Genomic DNA, 25,280 nt, shown 5'->3' with positions numbered 1-25,280 from the left:
TAAACAGCTTTCTAAAGTTACTTTATTTTTCTCCGCGATTATTCCGCGGGCAGAAATACTGTAATTTCGAACTCTACATCTGTAAATAGGATGCATTTAAATGCAGACTTTCTTCGTGTTTCCTCGGAATCCATTAATTAGATTAATTACATAGAAAACTTTTATTATTATTACCAGTAGTAATTTTTGTCATCGATAAAAGCAGCAAAACATATAAGTATTTAGGTACAAAATGTAGAGAAGGTAGTCCAATTTCTATGTAAAAAGATTTGCGAATAAAATCGAAAAAATAGAATATGGATTATCTTATTATATTCTTACAAATATCAATCATTTCACCTACAGATTTCGTTAAAACCTACAGACAGAACGCGTATATGGAACACGATGGCGACACACAGTTTGGTTAAGTGCCAGGACTTGATAGTCTCTATTGTACGGAAGATACAAGTTTTATCCCTGTTTAGCCTGTATAGCAAGTTTATATATTTCAGTTTAAATGTAACATCTAGTTCAATTCGTATTGCTATCGATTGCAGATACCCGGTCGGCCAGACTAATAGCACCTTTCAGACTGGAGCTAATTGTGATCTCCTTTATGAGCTGCTCTTAACGTCGTTCCGCACTTGATTGCGTTAAGTCGTATGAGTTCGCGCCATTCCGAACAGCTATTTAATAAAGTCTTTTATATTACAGCACTTGAAAAGATAAATGTAGCGAATTGGTTTTATTATTAAAGTTAAACTTTTGTTATTAGTGAAGTGATAAGCGAGTCTTTAGTGCCGTCGTGGATTGTTGGCGGAAAGGGTTGTCTGATGAACATTTTCTTATATTTGTGGGGTTTCATGCTTATCAAGTAGTGTTATTATTTGTACAATAGCTGTTAGTATGCACATTTTTGATTCAATTTTATATCAGCCGCAAAATATTTCAATTTATTGAATTGTATGCATTAGCTCTTAATTTGCACATATAATTTGAAATATTTACAAAAATGCGATTGTAAAAGAGAAGATATTATTACTGCAGGATACTTCATATCCACAAACGGTTTGATTTGAATAGGGCGGGGCCTTGGTCGTGCTACAAAGCAGGAAATTAATTTATTGACATTATGACACAATAAAAGAAAATATCTACTGACAATTTCTTGGGAATTAGCCTGCCACAATTTGCTCTTATAACGTACGTCGTAATCCAAATAACAGAAGAGCCTTTATTTTCAAGTTTGCAAGTTACATTTTATTTATTATTCTGTTTAAATAACTTCTTTTATAAACGTCTTTTGCTAAGTTTGCGCTTACATCACACATTCGTACCTATCTAAAAATCCGTAGGATTTCCCAAATAGATTAAAGATTTGTCGCCCTGGGAAAAATATCGTGAGATCGACACAATATATTATGTACATGTATGTTTACTATTTTGGCTCACGGCTGACTACGCGATACTCGTAACACAATCCACATCTACCTACAGCTTCCAGACTTCTCTAGACGCGTTCATCCAAATCTTATTATGAATACATACTAAATGAGATAGAATATAGATAATTGAATTTAATATAATTGAATAAATGGATTGAGATGCTATTCATAATAATAGTCAACCCAATAACAAATGAACAGACCAGAAAAAAGAAAAAGAAACATTTTCCATCTATCTTATACAAATATGTGACGAGAAAAATTTCATGAAAATACCTATTACTAGGTTTTAGAACACGGCTTCATTTTATCGCACAGTTACCATTCGGCGTTCCCTCTTTCAAGTTTTGTGACAAGAAATAACCTATTTCCTTCTCCAAATCTAATCTATCTCTGAACGAAAATAAATCACATTCGATTCAGTCGCTTTTATATGAGAAATCTAAGAAAAGCTCTGCTTTATAATCATAAGAATATATCGATTTTAAAAAGCTTAACTTTAAAACTTAAACCATAAAATAAACGCTTCTTTAGTAAATGTAACACTTTTATAACAAAGTTGTGGTTTCAAAACATAATATCTAAGTGAGATAAATAATGATGTGTATTCGAGCGGCTAGCTGTACCGCAAGTAGCATCAGTTTGAGAGGATTTATACCCTCCTGATAACGGGGGATATAATGCAACATAATATTTTATTACAACGTTATGTCGAAATTAATGGGATCGGATTTGAGGAAGCTTTTACATTTGATATGTAACGTGTTTCATTATGTAAACAAGCAATATTTCCTGTTGTCATCTCATCATAATGGTATGCCATGACTGTGAAACCATAATAGGTTTGTATTTGGTGTGTATTACTCTCTCTATATTTTGTGAATCAACGCTCATGTTTACATATGCTACAAGTGAAGAAACTTAGAGGGTACATAAATTATATTAGAAACCTTATCAAATTTGTAACCCTTGTAAAAGTAATAATGTTTATGTGTATTTTGTAATGTTTTAATAGTTTGGGCTTTCGCTACAAGTTCTCGTGAATTTGGTGAACTTTAGGGTGCAGAAGTTTCTTAGCACTAAATAAACTTTAAATTAACTGTGACATGGGAAAGAGTAATTTCTTCTCATGACAGCTTAACAACAATAGCTGCCTTTTAATAAGAATAAAATCCAGTCAACAGCTGCTACTACAGTCGAGAAATTACGAAGAGCTATGAAAAGGTTTTCTTTAATTTCCGATGTGACGAAATAAAATAATTTTTTACTTACTATTGTTTGATTTTTTCCGTCCACTTTCAGTTAAATTTCTCGTTCATCAATTGTTTGACTGAGAGTGCTGATTGGCTGGGAGACAGTGCCTGTAATAAAAAAAGCATTTCAAAATTGGTACAATAAAATTAAACTTTTATCAATATGTTCTTAATGCCATAGATAAAGATTTATTAAATCGAAAAATTAGCTTTGTCCAAAAGTATTTTGTTCTCGACCAGAAAAATTCTAAAACTTTTTTCTTTTCATTTAACACGTATAACTAAATAATACTGTGAAATAGACAACTAATTAATTCCGTTATACAATTTATCAATCAAGGCATATTGAGATGGAAAATTGAAAAATCTCAACTTTGTTAACTATTAGTTGTAATTGACTTTAAGCGAAGTCGCTGACGAAGTTGGGACGGGCCGTAACTAAGGACAAACTTCAGACTTGTGCTCATTAATATTCCTATCACAAATGGGTTAGCCATTGCCATCGTAATTATAGCCACTTCGCAAATCTCGGATGGCACAATTTGAAATGATTTTGTTAATTTCATGTAACTTATACTATCAGTTGAGGAACACACTATTAATTATCATTTTAATTTTAACCAACCATGGCGTAAATATTCGGCTCTATCTACATCATATATATCGACATCATCAAAGTTTCAAGTCTATGTCTGAAGAGCATCGATACACATCTATACACAAGTGCACATAATACTTTAACAATCGCATTGACACAATTCCTCTCGAAGCGACGATCGGAGCACAATGCAGGGAGCTGGCTGACCGCGACGCGAAGGTCGGTGTCACGAGTAATTAGTGTCCAGCATCTCTGCCAACTGTGCACGCGTGCATCTGCTAAATATACGCGGCTATTTCTGCCCGAGATAGGGCGGGCACACATCCGCGACTGGCGGGCTCTGGTAGACGATGTGGCGATCCCTGATTACTAGCTAATAGGTAGAAGAATGCGATAGAATAAGGGTCCGCGCAACCAGAATATTAAACCATTATCTCTAAGCATAATTTTAGGGAAATAAAGATCTTAAGTGAAAATTCGTAGCCCAATCATTCTAATTCAAAACACGTTTGTATGTATGCAGTAAAACAGCTTTTAATGTCAACTTTCTTTGAGCATGAGATAAACTTTCCATGCACGTTCGATTTCTACTGGGACTCATTGCTGCAACAGACAGTTGAAATATGCTCTACTACATCTAAAAGACCACGACCGACGATACGATGCATTTGTTACATTAATATGAATTTTCCGTATACCGCAACAGATATTTGACAGTGTATTGAAAAGCGATCGCTTCGATTCAAACGAATGCGCGCAGAATGCGATGCGATAGTGTTATTTCATGTGTCGCTACTCGCTTCGCCTTTGCATGCTGATGTATGCGATAATTTAAACGCATCTGTTGCGAATGGAAAGTTGCAATTCAACAGCAAATTGAATGTCGGCACTTATTCGATAAAGCTTTTACGCGATAGTTGAGTCATAGTATGGACATTGGACATGAATAAAATAGATATTAGAAAAATGTATTATGGAGTTTGTTAATCCAAGTGTATATTCGCCTTTTGACGCTGAGAGAGATATTATCCTGACAGGACTACAACGGGCGGCCCATTTACGACTATTCAGACGTATCTTGGATTTGCCATTGACAGTGAGTCGATCCGTTTTCACGGAATAATTGCCACTTATGCGCTTGAGCGATGGATAAAGGCGACGAGCACGCGGCTGCTTCTCATTTTATTCAAAAAGAGTTTGTGTTCCTGTTGCTATGCTTCATTTTATCACTCCCATGGCGACAGTAATTTACATTAGGGATAAACTACATATGCCAGGAAAAAGGATTCTGCTTAAAACACAACTCAAATAAAATTCTTAGAATCTTTCAGTATTTTCTATTCTTATCTTTCTTAAAAAGTTCTATAAAAGTTTATTTTTATAATACTTACCCGTGATTAATAAATTGATTTTAGAACGAGTATTGTCAATGTACCTTCCAATACAAGAACGATGTTAAAATAATACAAAGTGTTTATAAAACGTGAACTCATTTTTTACAAAAAAAAAGTATACCTATATCCATATCTATCAATTTCCCCGAAGCTTAACAATTTTTAAATTCATTGAACATCCGCAGCGCAATATGAGTACTAAAGTGTGGAAGCGATATTCCCGCACGCTCTTCGAGTCCAATTTCTCTAAATAATTTTTAATACTTATTCCTAGCCGATTGCACAAAAATATATGGCCTTTAAGGTAGGATTTACTTAGCTTATTAGATAAACCGCAGGTGTGAGGAGCGAGGGCGGAAAAGTAATAGAAATGAAAACTTGGTCTGGCGAGATTAGCTCCCCCAATTACCTCGAGGGGCGACCGCGCCGGTAGCTATTGATTGAGCTGACACGTTTATTTAAATTAAATCCTTTAGACCGGTGACTGAGGGTAATCAACAATGGACAACTACAAGGAATTTTCTCATTAATTAACTACGATTCATGTAAATGAAAATAAACTTATAACATTTAAATAAAAATCGGACTGTTTTACAACAAAACAAACAAGTATAATATAGAGTTCAAAAATGTTGTGATTTACAGTTTCTTTTGTTTTTTCATTTAACGCATGGCTAATAAATTTCAAAGTAAAATACATTATAACAGTCTGCCTGTGACACAAGTTTTCTAAATGTCGCATTTCAAAATTTTATGAATAAATCGGCCTGTAATCGCGCTCTATGAAAAGTTTTTATTTCTAACTACAGTTTAATGGGCCGTAAAACACATGTTGAGTTTAAGGCTCTTAAAATAAGTTTATTTGAGTGAATAAATGGCAGCAAGCGAGGGTCCAGCCGGGAGGTTCCTACTACAAGTTGCCTAGCTGGTGACTCTGTTACGAGTCGTTATGGCCCACATCTGCTTTTCAACTAAACTTTAATAAACACATTTAACTCAATACGAACTGTGGCTGGCTTGGTTTTTATCTTGTTGGTTAAGGTTATTTCATACAATAATTAGATATACTTAATTATTTAGCACATCGTAAGTATTTAAATCCTTTGTTTGTAGCATCTGTACAAAAAGTGACAGTTTTTTTTAATCAATTTTCCTGAGTAGTCTCTACCTTGTAATCTCGCTAATTAAAAATCAAGCAATTTTTTAACATTAAACCCCTTTTATATTTCGTGTCACAACGACCACAGAAAAATGAGGCTTATCAAATCGTTGTTTATTTAGATTGCCTCACTTCTGTTTGTTATTATACTTTATTAATAATTATCATCTGGCATTTATTTCAGACAAGTAAACACTATCTGTAAATTAATTTCAGGCTCTTACTATAATAAAACAACAACATTTGAACTCAAATGAAAACCCTTCAAATTATCCGAATGTTAAGATTGAAGATAAAACAAATAATAGCTCCGCTAGGAAAGATATCGAAAATTCAAAGTAAATTAACTTAAATGGAGCTGATTCAATTCGCTCCGTCAACGCAAAACAATAACCTAAACAACGACCTCATTTATTTATGAATTTTTATTTATAGTGTCGTCTTGGGAAGATAAATATTTTAAGGCAATTAGAAACGAGCGACTTAACAACGTTTATGAATTCTGATGCAATTGGTTTCACTTATTCTAAAGTATAACATGTCACTAATTAGATTATGATTATGTCACTGATTGTGATTATGTCACTACTAGATATAACTGAATTGTATTGAATGACAATAAGCTCATACATGCATTTTTTATATAAAAAAATAATAAAGTCGCTTTATAAATTATATCTAAATAAATTATATCTACTAAACTTGAGTTAAAATGTATAATTTAAATTTTATTTTGTATAATTTTGTATAAAAAAATAGCTAAATTACCTAAATCATTATTTAAGTTAATATTATGCTATAGTTTTGTTATTATTGTGTCATTAAGGAAGGTGGACCCCAAAATACAGGCTGTCCTAGTTTGGGGTCCAAATGTTACATGTTTGTACCTAACCCACAAATCGATCAATAAATGATTTTTATTTTATTTTATTTTTATTTTATAAATCGGTGGTTTGCTCAAAGTAATAATCGCTCGGTTCTAATAAAATGGTAATTTTCAAATAGATATTGCATTCATAAAGTCTGCGCTAAACTGCAAAATAAACATTAACGCCAGACCAAAAACAATTTCGGAATTATAAGATAAGATTTTGGAAGAAAAATATGAGATTGAAATCACGGTATATGCGAGATCTAAAGTGCTGATTTGTGAAGTTATTAGCGGTTCCCGTAGAGGGGGAGCAGTAAGGAGTCGTCTGTATGCAGAATGCCAAGCATGAATATTTATCGAGCGCCCACAGTTGCACGACCCGTCCCTCCATCCGCGACATGCGACGCGACTTTTAATCGTGCGTGTGTGTCCGGATGACATTGTTGTATGGAATTAATGCCAACACTAGTGCTATATCTTTTAATTTCATGACACGAAAGTCGAAAATAAATAGAAAATAAAATAAATAATATTTATATAACAGAATAGATAAATATTTAAGTTCTCAAATGTCCCAATCGTATTTTATAACCAGCACTTGCATCTAAATAAAATGGTGTAATTTTCTTACTTACAAGGCACTTGATCTAAATGCTTGTACAATTAGGAGCAAGAGGTAAATTAAGGAAATTAGATACAATTAGACTTCGGGAGCTTGCATCCGATTCGAGTTAGTTTACGGATGCTCACATTCATGTCCACCATTCCACGTTCAAGTTAATATATTGGGAGATATAAAGCAACTAAGTTGACGGGCATTCGAACAATAAATTGTCGAAAATCGTATTAAATTCGAAACTTATACAATGTTATGAGTGATGCGCATTTCTTTCAATAAAGATGAGTTACGATTACCTTCCGCCCGATTGGCTCTCTATAGAAATGTGGAATACTTTTTTGCTTGACCAGATTTTTTTCTTTGTGTTCCCTTTGGAGGTACATCGTGATGACTGTGAACAGATAAATCTTGGCCAAGATCTCTTTATTTGCACCGCAAACAGTGAACCTTTGTACGGATAAAGCATTGGCACAGTTAATAGTTAAAGCGGGTTTTTCTATAGGAGGTTGATTATTTAGAAATCATAAAGACAAATTATTTAACCACAAAAAGGCAAAGAAAGAAAATTTTCAGACATTAACAAATTAGTTTATATAGTGAAATAAGTCTATATTATATACAGAAAGCGAAGAGAGTTATATACAGGCTAATCAGTATAAAATGTTTCACCAATTTTTGAGATCAAAACTAGGTTAAATGAATGTGTATTGTGATTAAGTTGTTGTAGGCACGTGTAATATTGGGGATTTTTTATTTTCTGAGACAGCTGAGGTCGTAAATAGTAGTTACGAGATTAAAATTGTTATATGAAAGTTTTAGTGGAAAAACTTGCAGATATTGGCTGTCGATCGCGGCGCGTATCGAGCCGTTTGTTACACTTCATTTGTTATTCGTTTCGTTATAACTTTCAGCGAAAGAAACGGAAATTTGGTTGGAAATAAAGATTTACCTTTGTATTGTACATGAATGAAAGAATATGTTAAATAATAGCTTTATAGAGAATCAATTTATTCCTTTTAAGATTATTTTTCCTTTGATTTGACAAGGTTAATAACATGTATTTAGGTTGAAGTTAATATTTAAACAAATACATTGCGTATAATATAATATGTACTCTATATTTCAAAAATATTTTATTTTCTATCTCTAGTGTAATAAGTCTTAAAGATTTCCACGTGATTTATTCGTTTTAAACGCGTAGGCGAGCTCGACTCAACTAGATATCTCTTTTTACCACTCTCCAAAACTAATACAGGTTTTCAGGGTTTATGTGAGGTCTAAATATTGAAAACAGATGAATTGAAAATTTTGTTTGACTTGTTGTAGAAATTAAGAAATATTAAATTGTTGTCATGCCTTTTGTTATTGCGAATATTGGGCTTGTTAATATCTAACTTGTCGGGTCTCGAGATATTAAAACTTTGTCATGAGGCTAAATAGATTAAGGAAAGTTATCTTAATCTTATCCAACATTAAACTCATAGAACGTTAACAATCGTCGTTATTTTATTCAGTTACATAATAATTTAGTTATGGGCTATAATATTTTACGACAGTGACGTCACGTGGACATTGCATTATGATATTTGGTCCATTAAAGGCTCACATTAGGCTTAATGAAGGGCTCGCATAAACACATTTTGATGCGACACACATAACAGAGAGTTTATGGCGCTTGCACTTGTAATATGTGCGATTTATTGGCTCTCAATTTTTACCCTCGTCTCGCGGCAAATTTTCCTCTATGGATGTGTTATTGGTGTTTCGAAAAGAGGTTTATAAATAAAAGATTTCGATTTGTTAAAATATGATATCACGTTTATTTTAGTGTTACATTAGCGTTTAGCTACTATTATGTATTCTGTGGTTACATTTTAAATCAATTACCGATCTCTCTCTACTCATAAATATTAATAAATTCTTCATGCACTGGAACATAAATGTTCGATCTTTCATATTCCATTGTCTCCCTTCAAATATAAAAACCACATCAATCGCATTATTCATTTCTATAGAGAACATTAAACGAATTTAACAATAAATATCATAGCAGCAAAAACACTCATAACGTATTGCTAAAACACGGATTTTCACTAAAAGTGTAATTCACATTCGGTCGAGAGCTCAAAGTGTGAAATAAAAAGCGCAGTACAATCGTCCAGTGAACAGCGAACACCTGGCGCGACAATTTTTTAAATAATCCATTTTTTAGCACTTGTGTGTCGACGACATTCAGACACATTCAGAGCTCGATAAATTGTTCAAATCTAGCAATTGTCGACGCTCCACTGTTGCGTATGATAGTTAGCTGAATTTTTGTGAACTACATATATTTTTTGATGCACGAGTGTTATGTAAAGACTGCTAGTTCTATGATAGTGGAAAGCTTTTATAGTATGATTTTTTATCTTTATTGTTCCAAAACATATTCATTGCACGTTCGAATATAAAGTGACCCATTTATTCTTCACCGTAACCTAGGGTAAGTATGTAAGATTGAGCAGAGCCATAAAAATTAATCAATTCAAAGCAGTTTTATCATTGAGGTTTATCATAAAGTTATCTTAATAGTTAAAGACGTCAGCAATAACAATTTATCGAGCACTTTGGGTGCGCAATAAATGCAATTTACATCTGTTTCACTGATCTATTTTCTACGCGAGCATGTATACGCGTTTTATGTTACTCGACTTTTTTTATACGGAGATCGAACGCAAACTCGTAAATAATTTTTGTCATCAATCATAAAACAGTCTATATACCAGTAAAATAATACAGAATTAGCGAGTACATCAGAATGTAGCAGAAATGCAGGCGATCGTGTGCCAAGTCGGCACTGGGCAGTTGCAGCTAAAGGGGATATATTAGACATTACGTGTCATAATAACAATATGAAGTAATTAATGGACTAAATCTATATTTATTCGCCAACATCGCGATCTAATTGATTGTCTGATGCGGAGTTTATTCGTCTCGAATGACAAGGCTTTTTATTGCCGTTCTGTAGTTAAATGGAATGGAAATTTCGACGTGGGGGATGTTTGTTATTTCGTCTTACAAAATAGCCGGGATTTGTAAAACTACAAGATTTGCATTGTAATTCTTGTAAAGTTATAAATGTAGATGTTTATTTGTTATTCTATTATGTAAGACACGCTTGAACAAACCAGTTTTTTATTACCAGATGAAAGCTTCTCAAAGCTGGGTGCGGTTCTGAAACTCTTGGTTGAGACTCTTGCTATAGTAGTTCATAATATTAGCTACTAGCTAGATAACTTCATTTAGAGAAAATATTATAGAATCTATTTACCTTATCGATTTTCATTTTTTATCTATTTAATCTATACCTATATAATATATACATGCGTACAGGATTTTACGAGGGTAATTACCACCGACATTTTTATAATTACGATACAGAATATAAAGCAGATAATAAATTAACATAATATGTCTCGCATGTTGTCACAGTCAAAATGTTTTAAGGAACCTTATCACTGACACAAAATTTCGGGTCATTTGTAACAGGATGGCGGTTCTACAGGGGTCTTAGTACGCAATGACAAAAAGAAAAATGATGGTCAGAACGCTGATACCGGATACCTTAAGATACTGTAATATTTTATATTACTTAGAGAATCTTAACATAAAATATTATAGTATCTTCACCGTGTGTGACGCGCTTTAAAGGTCTAAAAAACGCGGTCTAAAGGTCTTAAAATAGTTAGGAAGATAAAAATTGGTATAATTAGTTACGTCCGTTTTATATTAATATATTTAAGTCTTCAAAATTTGTTCCAGAAATACAGCAAAAGCTTAACGATTAATCAAAACTTTTAATGACAGGTGCAAGGTTCAGCATACAAAGGAGTATTCTCTTACAGCCAGTGTTGTTATTATTAAATTAAAGACATTTTACTCTGTTAAGAAATACTCAGTTCTACTACACAGGAGCTTTTAGAGGGTATCTAATTCTTCTTGTCTCTTCTATCTGCTTTTAAACGTGAGGTTTGACATATTTTTAATACACATATTTCCCAAAATCTTCAAAATACACGTCCCAGGTAACAGTCATGTTTATTTCAAAACAAACACTTCAATGTTTATTTATATACACAGATATTGCACATTCCCAGTGGATGGATGGATCCCACGAATGACGCTCGGGAGAGACGTATCCGAATATGAGTCTTATTGCAAACAAAAAAACACAACAAAGGGATCAAAATTTCCCTGGCTGGGAGGGCTTTCTATTCTTACTTAGGTAATGAGTACAACGAATAATAAGATGGGACATCACTGGAATTAGTTCTCTCTCGTTCAGACCAGGAAATTTCAGGTTTTTATTTCCAGTGAAATTATGCTTTAAAATGACTCGGAGGATTAGATTAGTTATCAGATTATTGTGCATATCTCTACTCTACAAAAAGTGGCGAAGGTAAGGGCGAGGAAATATTATATTGTTATGACGTAAGTATTCAGTTTCAGTTTAATACGTTATCGATTTATTATTAAACCCTTGTGCAGAGCAGGAATATAGATCTTAGTCAACTATTAAACAGTTTACATATTAAGAAGTTCCCGAGATAATCAGCATAATTCGCTCGAAGGTAGCAATGAAACAATGGAGATAAGAGCGTCGCGGAGTTACGGGCGCGGGCCACGTACACAAGGAGACAATTTATTAAATCCAATTGTTTCAAGCGCGATAACGAAGGATTTTGGAACTTTTTGAATCAATTTTATTAACTTCCTTCTCCTTTTATTGTTTGGTATACTGTGTTTCCGATGGATAATCTAGATTTATAAGGTTTAAGGAGTTATTTGTTTTGTCGCAACATCGTTTGGATTTTTATCTGACTTTTCTATCGTGTGATATTCAGATCTACATACTCAATTTGGGACAAATCTAAAGAGTAATCGAGCGTTTCTAAAAACCTTCACATACAGATTTTAACATTGAATGTAACCAGATACCGAACCATAAGATTCTCTACGAAGGTTCGCTGAATATTGAAGATATACTCACAAGATAAGTCGCTTAACCGAAGGTCAGTTGTAAAATTAGGGCTATAAAGTAGCTCAGGTAGTGTAGAGCGGGTTAAGAGGCACAACGAGTCTCTCGACGTTAAATAAGGCGGCATTACGACAATGTTGCCGCCGGGAGCCGTTCCTGGGGTCTGTAGAGCAACAACTGTACGACGCTATCTGTCTACATTGCTTTGTAAGGGATTCTAATGCCTTGTCAATAGGTGTGTGGGTTAAAATGAACAAATATTTAAGCTTTTTCAAATAATAATATAAGTACTTGGAATATGTTTGTAAGAAGAGCGAGTTAAAGAGACATTTAATATTATTCGTAGTCTAAATTTCACATTTACTTTTGTGTTTTGCTCATAGAGGTATTTAGCGTGAAATAATTATGAATTTATTATTGTTAAAGTCTTGATAAAACATTGTTTGACATAGTATTTCAAAAGAACTCAAGACGAATGTTTATTGACGCGTCTACGTGTTCTTAAGATTATATTATAGTAATTTTGGAACATGAAAGAGATATACTCGTACAGTACGCACCTACAATGAAAATGTTTTCGATGAATCATTCGCAACAACAAATCCTAGTAAATTTATTTCAAATGTTATACAATGTTTGTAAAAAAAATAATAAATAACCAAGAAATCCAATGGTTGGTACGTTTTTTATTACCAAGATTCGATAGCAAATTCAGATAAACCGTATGAAGGTAAGATGGCCTGGTAAAACGAGCGGGTTTCAAATTTAGGGCCAGTTTTATCCTTTCTGTGCGGTCGGATGATGTTCTTTATGGTCTGGCAGCTAAATAACTTATGAATAAGAACAACTTACACACGCATGCAATAGACTACTACTTACTACTAAGGCTTTGAAATAAAACGCGCTGCCCTTCGTTTTCCTATATTTCATACTTAATTTTTGTTTAATCTTATACAAAAGTTCTCTTAAGTCTTATATACATATTATACATATTCGTACTTGAACAAGATTGCGAAAAATATAGAGGTTAAATAAATAACTGTTATTTTAAGTGTCATGATTTCTATCTTGTGTATAAAATCATAAAATTTCTGCAATAATAATTATGTAAGAATAACTTCCATGTACGCATGATAAGTGTTGCAATTTCTCTCATTGTAAAGCTTTCTTTTAAACAAATATATAAGCTGTACTCGAGACAAATAGCCTCAATTCTGACTCTTGTAATATTTCCTGTTTCTACGCAGAAAGAATTCCTTAGAGTAATTTTGTTCCACAATTAATTTCATCTGAGGACAGTTCGGGAGGGGTGCGGGGTGAGGTAGAGGGGGGAAGGCGGGGGAGGCGCGCTGATGACATTTGCAAGTCCTTTGTCCGTGACGTCAGCAAGCAAACCGGGGTGTCGTCCTTTAAGTGATTTAGCTCACCTAGAATTAGTGCCCCGACTCTGGCTAATTCACTTTATTAATTAGTGGTCAAGTCAGCCTCAGATTCCATTATGCCGGGCGCGTTGTTTCCACGAGTTAAAGATACTTGTTAAGTACCTACGTGCAAAGTTTTTAGTAAATAATCACAACTTGGTTGGAACTTGATGTGGAATCCAGTCCTCTGAAACAAATTAGCAATATAAAAGAATAAAAAACTTTCCTAAGTTTGTTGCTAAATATAGTTTATTGTTAACTATTATGAGTAAGTATTTATTGAAAACACTAAACAATCTTTAAGCTATCCTACTCAAACCTAAAGGATAAAACAGAGGTTAGTAACAATTTCAAACAAATTTTGTTAACTTTCTATTCTACGAAAATTAAATTTGTGTTCAAGAATGAAACCTTTCGAATCTTTGTAGAGAAAGAAGCTAGCTATAACAATATAAGCGTGTATTCGGAATATTATGCATAAATATTTGTGGCTATAAATCAAGCGAAGAAATCGCTAACAAGCAATACAATAATTGTTGTATCACATTGGTATCACACAAGTTTGTCGACACGAGCGCTTCCCGCCTTGCCCGTCCGCGTCCGTCGGCGTCGTAGTGAGCACGAGATCGATTGCCTGTCTCGCTTCATCGAATAAAACAGCTACACACTACACAGTACCCAAATTAAATAGCTTTATATCTCATTCAATCAGACGTAAGAATTATTAATTCAACTTCATAATTCGGGACAACCGAGTTAAGCGCTTTATTTAAATTTAATATCGAAAATGTTAATGAATTGCCGCCAATGAATGAAGGATGTTATATGGCTGAATGAAACGAGTTTAAAATGTATTTATAATCACTCCGATTCGGCGAATTCCTTGTTTGCCCATTGTCTTCAATAAACGTCTAATTATTTTGTATTTCTATACGAATTTTCTAAGTAAAATGTTTTTATAACAGTGATAAACAGACTGCGGTTTAGTCCACTTATTGTTGTTGACTTGTTGTGAATATTATTCTCAACTAATTCTATTAAAAATAATACTTGAAATGCAATAAACAAAAAGCCAAAATCTACCGAGTATGTGTGAATTTTATATTTTAGTTTGATGAAAAATGATCTAGGATTAGTGTGGTCGTCGCTAGCCGCTCGCCGGTCGGGAGTCGGGACTCCTGTATTCGACGGATATTAATCGTTTTGTGCGTCACTCCATCTAATCGTACCTACAACTGTTAATTTACTTAGTCCTGCTGCTAACAATTAAATAATTTGTTAAGGAAAGTAATTAGATTTTTTTCACTGTGTTATTTAGTAACATTTAGCGCATTTCATTTTTATTTATTTCTTGATGTTTGTAAGAAAGTAAAACCTACGTATAATTTCATTGTTTATCAATGTGACTAAATAGCACGAACGCGTTCACTCGATAGTGAACCGTTGGGACGAAAATAGACAATTGAATTGTCAAGCAATTGTAGCATTGAGCCACATTGAGCGGCGTGAATGAAGGCTGAGCCGTGTCGTCTCCAATATTTCGTCGCTCTATTGTTTTACAATTTAAACTATTATTTTTAAATGCATACTTTCAATGTTCAGTTTTACCGTTTACTGTTGTACGTTACCGATCTGCTCTGTGTTCCTTGTCCATGCTATAACTTTTATGTGTCGGTAATAAAGAAGAGAAAAGCTTCCATTTTCCATAGTTTTATTTTATGAATAGTTAATACTGTAAATCAAACGGAACAGGTAATAATCTAAATTATCCATCAGCGTGCCCAAGGAAAGGTATTCTATTTACATACTTTACTATATTCAATTCACAATGCTCATTCGAGCGCAGTTGGTGAAAATTAATGAGATTTACCTAGAACAAAATACTAAGCACATCGTCCTTCAGGTGACTGGGTCGCTCATTACGAAGCTGATTAATTATGAAATGGATTTGTGACGTCACAAGCCAGCACAAAGCCTAGCGCTCGATGCCACTATATCGGGCTCGCCACAAAATTGCTCTCACATATTTTAATAACTAATGAATTGTGTGTGGATCATTATAACGTTCGGTATTGAGATTTACCGAAATTAATCAAACTGTTTAAGACATTATTATATTGTTTAAATGCTGGTCTCTGGGAAAAGAGTGCTCCGGGATAAAAATATCCTTGTTTTAATTCAAGTCACGAAACATAATGTAGGTAAGTTTGCCAAAATTCACCGAAATCCATTAAGAAACATAAAAGAGAACTCTTAGGAACTGTTGGGTTTAAGTAAAATATTTAAACATAATATAATATTATGCATGTTATTTTCATGTATGGAGAAAAACAAGCGTAGAGCGGATTTCGCTCAAAAACTCAGGAACTTACGGTAAGTAAAAACATTAAACTTTTAAGAGAGCAATGCTATATACTTATATATAATGTATTTTTTGCCACCTTGTGTGTGAACTGTATTGTTATTCTTTATTTGATTCGTCTTGAAGTAAACGCAACTTTACACATAAGCTTAAGAAAAAATTCATACGTGATTGATGATGAATAAAGTTAACATACATCATTAATCGTACGTTATAAGTATTAAAAATTTTATAAATGGAAGTTATCGTCTTACAAGCGTCGATAAATAAGCATTATAATATCAGCATTTAATTATTACTAAGGGGACGTAATCGACTACACCGTCGCAACTTGAGACAATGTTTTAGCAAATTGACCTTTGTAATTGGGTCCCCCGCCTTCCAAATCCGTCTTGATTAATTGAATTCGGTAAAAATCACAAGACAAGATTTAATCGTATCAAATTATAAATTCTATTCTTATTTACCAAACAAAGAATTGTGAAGAGAGAAATGAATAGACGCTGTAAACATAACAAAGGCTTTTCGTATTTTTCAAATACCTTGCGCTCCAGAAAACTCATAGTAATGAAATATCAAGTTATTGTGTTCCTTGAAACCTGCTGAATGGGACAGGTGATGTATTGAATGTTAAGATGTGTTTTGTTTGTTTTGCGTCACGCAGTGGTGTAAAGGAGGTGGAAAAATACCGGAAAATCGTGACCAAGCGTGTCTTACTTGCATGCGTGATTTTTAATCGGTGTGCTATTAAATTATACAATAATATTTTCTATTATTAAAGGGATAACAGAGCTGAGATTTGATGATGGTTAAATTTCACAATACGCTGGCGCTAATACTATAATATAATTAATTACACTTTAAATATAAATTGATCGTAACAACGATAGCATATTCTACATTGGTATTACAATATTACGATGTGACAGATATTATGTATCATATTGTTATTTAATTGCAAGAATACTCGCCCAACTTTTCCTCCAATACCGTATGAATAATATATTTGTACAAAGCTCTCATTCGGTACACAACGTTTGTTTGACGGAAATGCGAAACATTAATATTGATCATTCATCTATACATATAATAAATCTGTAGGAGGGTCAATTCTGTACATTGAAAATATTGAAAAAATAACTAGCAGGGGGTGTTACTGGATCGATACCAAACCCAAATATGTGATTAAAAAAATTTTTGTCTGTGTGTCTGTCTGTCTGTATGTGAAGACATCACGTGAAAACTACCGGTTCGATTTCGATGAAACTTGGTATAATTATACCTTATTATCCTGGGCGTAAAATAGGATACTTTTTATCCTGGAAAAATACGTAGAAAAAAAATTAATCTCAATTTTTCAGTTATCCATAGACGTTGTTCTGTAGTAGGTACCGCGAACACACGTAGCGTATTATTATAGACCTTGCCGTATTTGGGTCCAATAGATATTTATAAGATGTCATTGTCCGAGTTACTCAAAATGGAGAAATAAACCATCCACGCAAAGACCGACATCCGCGCGGACGGAGTCGCGGGCGGAAGCTAGTTTTTAATAAGCTCGGTACATTTTTGTTTTATTTTTCCTTTTCGTACTGAATAAATGAAAGAATACCAAGTAAAGTAAGGAAAAAATATAAACAAAACAATAAAAACAAGGGACAGCTTTATAGCTTCGTTTTATACCCGTTGCAGCTCCGCAGCACTAAATTATATAAACACACACATATGCATTACAACATATTACACACGTTTTATGCCAAAGAATTGTGCCTACGAATATATTGTTTACTTATGAGTTATGTCAGCAATATTTGTTACCATATTAGGATTCGAAACCGATCGGCGAATCTTAATATGGTAATTAGCAGCCCGCAATCCAATAAACCAAATGTAATCACGTCTCAAAATAATTATTGTAAAATCATTTATATGTAAAAATATATATTATCCTAAATTGCCTTTCATTCCACCAACAAAAAAAAGGGCCAAAAATATTTAGTGTACTACATAGGTGTACAATTATATGCATATGATGACGATGATACACGCCAATAGTTTCGTAGCATTCTACACACATAATATATGAAAATATGAGGGCGGCTATACACATCATTATAGACTTCAGCAATGGACCTACAAAACATATGCAAAGAAGCACGGGTACTTTGCAGGCTCTTGTGAATGTATACAAATTGTACCATTCGTGAGATTTGGACAAAATGTAGCTCGGAATAGTCGTAGTCACCCTTAACACGTTCAGTACGGCATCGGGTCGAAAACACCTGAAGTGAACTATTCGCGCGGGCCGGAGAGAGATTTCTATTGCTATCGCATGGGCCGGGGTAGTTTACTTTAGGATTTTTTGTAGTGAGAGTGTGACAGATATATTGACTGGTATTCTGCCACTAAATAGTAGCCATAAAAGGAAAAATATTGTATCGGATCTTAAAGACCTGATACGGCCTGCAAAGAAATTTTGTCCTTACAGGACGGATATTGGATCTAAAAGACCCGATGCCTGATAACCCGATAGCCGGCCCTTGGTGACAGGTCAGTTAATTAGTGATGTGCATAGTAATTAGATGTTGCGATATTCTATTGATATCTATTATTATATATCTAACAAAATTTTACGATTATGACGCGGCAATGGATGCCGTGGTTGAGATTTTTGATAGATAGAAAAAACATTTTTTTCAAAGAGAAAAACAAATTTTGGAAAATAGATTTAACATTTTTATAGTGATTCCAAGAACTTTTTGATTCACCCTCGTATTGTCATAACTGTTATAATTAAGCGCATACTGTTTTGAAGGTAAAATTAAATTGGTTTTTTTTAATTATATAGTCGTTTCATTTGACATCACTAGCAATCATATTCACCAGTGCCGGGATCAGGTGTATAAGATCCTATAATTTTACTACAAATTTAACCTCCTTTAATGATATTTTTTTTAAAAACGGGTCTAATGTTGTTATGCAGTGATTCAATAACAATATATTTCAAGAAAGAATATTCAAAAAAGTCTTCAACTGGATGACACGTTTGATTTTAATGTCAAAAGGTGTAACAGGTCCTTTCCACCTGATGCCGGCCGTAAATGAAGTAAACCAACAGGTCTTGTAAGCCCTATGCCGGCCCAACGATAAGTAGCCAAAATCGGGCCCCGTCTTGAACGTGTTAAGGTGACACACCATTTGCTACTTTTATTGCGTCATACATAAATCTGCGGTGCAATTCCGTTACATTTATTTATTTTTACGAACCACTAAAGTGAGGTACTTAATCTGAAATAAGCTGTTTATTTTCTGCAGTAGCGAGCGCGCTAAACTTGCGCGGCATCTTTATGTAAAGTAGTCTATATTTACCTCTTCAAAATAACATAGTAATACAAATGAATAAAAAATATATTATAATATAGCAATACAATAGATTCCATCCTGAGTTGACTGAGTTAAATAAAACAAATCGCTATCAATTACGAAATAATGAATCCTTTTCATTCAGTTTCAGATGCTGTTCGTAAATTATTTATGTTTAATGTCAGCGCAAACTCCAGAGCGACTGCGGCGGGACCGTATCCAGTCTAACACTATGTACTAACTGTATTTATGAGCTGCTTGTAACAGACAATACAATATTATTCAATGAGAACGAATAAATAACAACCACATTCAATTAGTATAATATCTCTCCTATTTGCTATTAATAGCTTACAATTTGGATAATCTGGTATTATAAGCCTTTTGTGCGTAAATTTTATTATGTATTCAGATCCGATCAGACAGTTTTTCGTGTAACAAAAACCCATTCACATATCCATCTTCAATCACAATCTTTGTCGTTTATAAAAGTAATATGACGTAATATAAAGTGTATGATAACAACATAATATATTCGTTGGTATATTTATTTCGTGTTTGTCGGTGACCCCTGTAACTGCTAAATGTTTAATTATAAATGCCGAGTTAAATAATACAATGAATAATAATTCGAGTGTTAAATTTGTAACAGTACATTTCCATTTTATTATCTTTGGAGCAGTAAGAGTACGTCGACATTTTATTTTCCTTAATTTAGCATTATAGTTTGACTATCTTATGTATAGTAATTACTAATCAAGGAAAAAGTTTTTTAGTTTATTCTTCCAACAATGTCTTTCTGTCTTTCAGTTATATTGTGAGAGAAGGAAGTTATATAATATTGTAAAAGAACCAGAAGGTAACACAATGTAAATTATTGTAAGGTAAAACAATAAAAATTATAAGAAATATACAATCAAAATAAGAAAACCTACTCACAACCCAACGTCTTAGATATTGTATGAATATCAATGTGAATGTTTGTCTTTTACACAAAAAAGGAGCAGCGGGTTCGCGTCATCACTCTTGTTGGACTGAAGATATTTTTTACAAGTAAATAATTCCGGGTCTAAGGAAATTGGGGAAGGCCGTCGTTATATTTTAAGCCGAATATAAAGGTGAAACATTTTTTGCTTGTCCAATTTTACAGAAATATCCAATTAAAACGGCTACAATAATATGTATGTAAAAGTCAGAAATTTTTAGGAAAATATTAAATAATCGCGTTTTTAATCAATTAATTTCTAATCATTATTTATAATTAACGTATTCCATCAAGCTTTGATTCAATATTTTTTATACGGTAAAAATAAACTGAAAAAATTTCGGGCTTATTTAAAACTGTTCTTAAGCGCTCTAGAGTGTAAACCTTTGTCATTGAAACGTTTTGATTCCGAGACCTCTGTAATGCAAATATGAATATTCATAGCTCCGAAACTGTTTTACATAAACCGACAGTGTTCGATGATCCTGTATAATAATAGAAAGGGTTAAAGTAAACGTGGGCTGTGGAAGTGGAACAGATAGCCCTGCTTGTGACACTATAACACCACATTTGGCGCGCTTCAATTTGTCAAAGTTTTATTCCAGAAATGCGCGTTCTGTATGTGCAGAATGTTTGAAAAGTCAGTCTGCCCGTAAACACGCTCGCTGTAAATTAGAAATATTGGAGTAAATAAAATAATTATTTAATTAAAACGTAGTTAAAAAATTATACCAATATCATTAATGTAGGATTATTTTGAGTTCTGTTTCTTTATTTTACAACTCAATTATATGTTATTAAAATTAAAATGTAAACTTGCAACATAAATTATTAATTTCTTACACCAAGTGCTTAGTTTCATGAGCGGGGTTTATGTGGGCGCCCGGCGCTGCGCGGGTTGCCTCATTTTCATTTGCGCTAAGAATTATTATAAAAAAAATTGGTTGTCTGGAAAGTCGGTTTACTGACGATAGTTGAACGTGACAAAGTCCGATTATGCTTCTTTGTCGCTCGTTTCGCGCTTTCGCTCGCACTTCAAGCCTTACATGGAACGCCTCAGATGAGTCAGAGCGAGGTAACGCCGCATCAGTCATGTTTTTTCGTGCGTGCAGCCGGCTTTATCGAATTATAAGACGTTGTCACGTCAAAATTCATTGTTTAATTAAAATACATAGTTTTATAGGTATGTTAATAGATTTCTGTAGTGTCTGTATACATCGCATAAATGTTTAAATTTGAATTGTTACAAGTTTAAATCAAAGTCAATGAAATGAAGTTCAAGGTAGGTATGCGACTAGCTTTCCGCTCGTGGCTTCACTTGATTTCGTCGTTTCAGGTGTCCTTTCTGTATCGAAATCGGTTCAGTCGTTTCCTGTTTTAAAGTTTAATTGAAATTTAATTCTCATCGCATCTGAAGCTGAAGCACTCAAAGCATAATTAATTATCGCGCAAATCCTCGCATCCTTTGATTCTAATTAAGTTTTAAAAACTCGGAACAGCTGCGAGTTGCGAGTTGCGACTCAATTACCTCTAATTCGCTTAACTGCTTGTGTTTTAAATTCAAAGGATTAAAAATAAATTTCAATCTCAGAAGATTCCAATAAAAAATTCCTCGAAGTTATGTTTCTTTGACACATTTTTCACTTTAATTAAAAATTGATTAAACAAAAATTTTACGTTCTTTTTCATCTGCCCTTACTTCTTTTAAAATAGATAAAGACTCCCCCAATGTGTAAACCTTTAGTATAAATTAGTGAACCGTTTGATATCACCCGAGGTTATCCCATATCAGTCGGATATCAACAGTAATGTGCCACTTGCGAGAAGTGCCGCTATTTTTAACTCGTATCATTGTCAGATTTATGGCGCGCGATCGGGGACCGGAGCCGGGGCGGATCCGCTACGACAATATTATATTTCAGTCGTTTGATCGCGAAACAGAACGGTAAAATATATCTCGTATTTTGTCAAGTAAATCGTGTTTAAGTTTCTGCCGTTTGCTCTTTGTGAATGGTGGTACTCTTTATTTATGATGTTTGCGAAAACACTTGGAATTTATTTTATAAAGCTTGTGTTATATCACTTTGTTTTATGTTTCTCAAATATCGTCATATGATATGCAATAGCTATTAGCCAAAACTTAAAATGTCAATTGTTAAATCAGTCTGAATAGAAAGATAACATACCTACGCTACGAATTAAGAATCTGAAAGCTCCTGGGAATATCACGTTTAAAAACTTTGATATTTAAAACACGAGACAAAGAAAGCACGAACATCAGTATCACGTGGGCAACCGCTCGCTCAACCTTATTTTTTTAATGAGAAACGAGAACATGTACTTCATATTGTGTATCTGCGTTATTTATTGAAATGCAGTACAAATGCTCTGTGTTGTCAGCACGGTATCACAGTGCGGCATATTACAAGCCCCGGCGCCCTCCCCGCAACATCACGTCTACGATATTAGTTTGCGAAGCCTATGATTGAGCTGCGAGCTCTATAGCTACGGTTGCTTCGACAATTATCTGGAGCCACATTATTGCCGGAGGCTTATTGCTTCTCTCGCTTCTGGTTGCATTCGCTAAATAAACTCTTGCATGTAAAGAAAATGATGCTACATTTCCTTGATAATCAAAACAACCATACAGATAAATGACCAAATTGGACCACTAAATCTCTCAGCCATATACTGTCCTCCCCGTCATATTGTTAAAGAGAATTTGTTTACTCAATTCTTCAAAGGATTGGGAAAACGCTTCATAGCTGGCGGTGACTGGAACGCGAAGCACTCGTACTGGGGATCGAGACTGATAACTCCCCGAGGCAGGGAATTGAAAAATAGTGTCGAAGCCAACCATTTGCTCACTATGTCGACTGGAGAACCTACATACTGGCCCACTGATATCAATAAAACACCCGATCTTCTGGACTTCTTTATAACAAAAGGTATATGTCAACAGAATACTCATATCGAGACAAGCCTAGATGGATCTTCTGATCACACACCAGTACTGTTGACTGTGGGTTCGACTGCCTTATTCCGAGATACCCAGAGCTCGTATTTAACCAATGTAAAAACAGACTGGAACTGCTTCCGAAAACATCTAGAGGACAATATTATTCTCAAGCTTCCACTTAAAACTGCTGAAGACGTAGAAAATGCATCTCTATACATAACAAATTTGATTCAAGTGGCAGCGTGGCTAAGCACTCCTATATTGAAAGAGTCACATGTCAATACTTTGATTCCACTTGAATTACGCGAAAGAATAAGTGAAAAGCGTCGCCTTCGTAGAGTTTGGCAGCTTTCCCGTAATAGCGAAGATAAGAAACTCCTAAACAAAGCTATTAAGGATCTTAAAAACCTCCTTCATGTAACTGCAAATGATTCTGTCAAACAAAGACTAGAGAAAATGTCACCTAACGCTCATGGAATACACTCCCTCTGGAAGGCCACCAAGAACTTACCTCAGCCCCAACAGTGTTCTCCTCCAATTAGGAACGGAAACACTTGGGCTCGAACAGACGCAGAAAAAGCTGAGACCTTCGCTAATTATCTCACTGAAGTGTTTAAGCCTAATGAAGCAGTAAACCCTGAAGACCCTGAAATAGATCGTGTTCTAAATCAAGATCTACAATTATCTTTACCAATAAAACCGACTTCTCCACGGGAACTACTGAAAGAAATCGCCGACTTGGACTCAAAGAAGGCTCCTGGCTTTGACATGATTACTCCGAAGGTAATCAAAGAGCTTCCTAGAAAGTGCATCGTCTTTTTGACATCTCTTTTTAATGCAATATTCAGAACATCTCATGTACCTACAATCTGGAAAATATCAGAAGTAGTTATGATACACAAACCCGGAAAGCCAGTCAACGATGCCTCATCTCATCGTCCGATTAGCCTAACTCCGATCTTAAGTAAATTATGGGAAAAGATTACTCTTACTCGGTTACGCCCATTTATAGACTCTGACCAAGTCATACCTGACCACCAGTTCGGTTTTCGAAGGAAACACTCGACCATAGAACAAGTACATAGAGTCTACCACACTGTGCGACACTGTCTAGAGAAAAAAGAATATTGCTCGGCTGTTTTCCTAGACATCCAACAAGCTTTCGATCGAGTCTGGCATAAAGGGTTACTATACAAAATAAAAAAAAGTATTCCGCATACTTTCTATCCTTTACTAGCCTCATACCTCAGTGAAAGAATGTTTAGAGTAAAATATGGAGATGCCAGATCTGCTCTACATAGCTGCTATGCCGGAGTACCCCAAGGATCGGTTCTTGGTCCTACATTATATAACATATTTACTAGCGATCTTCCCCAGCTGCCTAATGTAACGGTGGCAACATATGCTGATGATGCAGCATTCCTCGCCTGTAACACCAACCCAGAGGAGGCGACTAATTTACTACAAGTTCAACTCGATTACACAAATGAGTGGCTTAATAAGTGGCGTATTAAAGCTAGCGTCCCAAAATCTCATCACATAACGTTCACCTTGCGACGCGAGAACTGCTCAGCGCCCAAATTAGGTAACAACACCTTACCACAATCAACCTGTGTCAAATACCTGGGGTTCTATCTGGACAGAAGGATGACATGGAGGGAACACATAAAAAATAAGCGAAATGAAGTAAATTTTCGATTCAGAAACTTACTTTGGCTTCTCGGGAGGCAATCGACCCTATCCCTGAGCAATAAACTGAGAGTTTACTGCTCGGTGATTAAACCGATTTGGACTTACGGTATTCAGTTGTGGTCATCGGCCAGCAAATCCAATATAAACTGCCTTCAAAGAA

At 34.4% G+C, this 25,280-nt stretch overlaps 1 protein-coding gene across 3 annotated transcripts in view; it reads right to left on the bottom strand.

The window, feature by feature from the left end:
• Positions 1 to 25,280, bottom strand: part of LOC123704317 (FMRFamide receptor-like) — a 117,265-nt gene that overhangs the window by 22,882 nt on the left and 69,103 nt on the right. For 2 of the 3 annotated variants that reach the window (XM_045652649.1, XM_045652665.1), the window contains one exon: positions 2,700 to 2,788. The gene's annotated coding sequence lies outside the window, so the exon portion shown is untranslated. Of the gene's footprint in view, positions 1 to 2,699; positions 2,789 to 3,305; positions 3,528 to 25,280 lie in introns of those variants that run through there. The other variant, XM_045652657.1, reaches the window with a different exon arrangement.

Source organism: Colias croceus, chromosome 2 (assembly GCF_905220415.1).
Source record: "Colias croceus chromosome 2, ilColCroc2.1".
NCBI lineage: Eukaryota > Metazoa > Arthropoda > Insecta > Lepidoptera > Pieridae > Colias > Colias croceus.
This window is presented reverse-complemented; position numbering and strand designations above follow the sequence as displayed.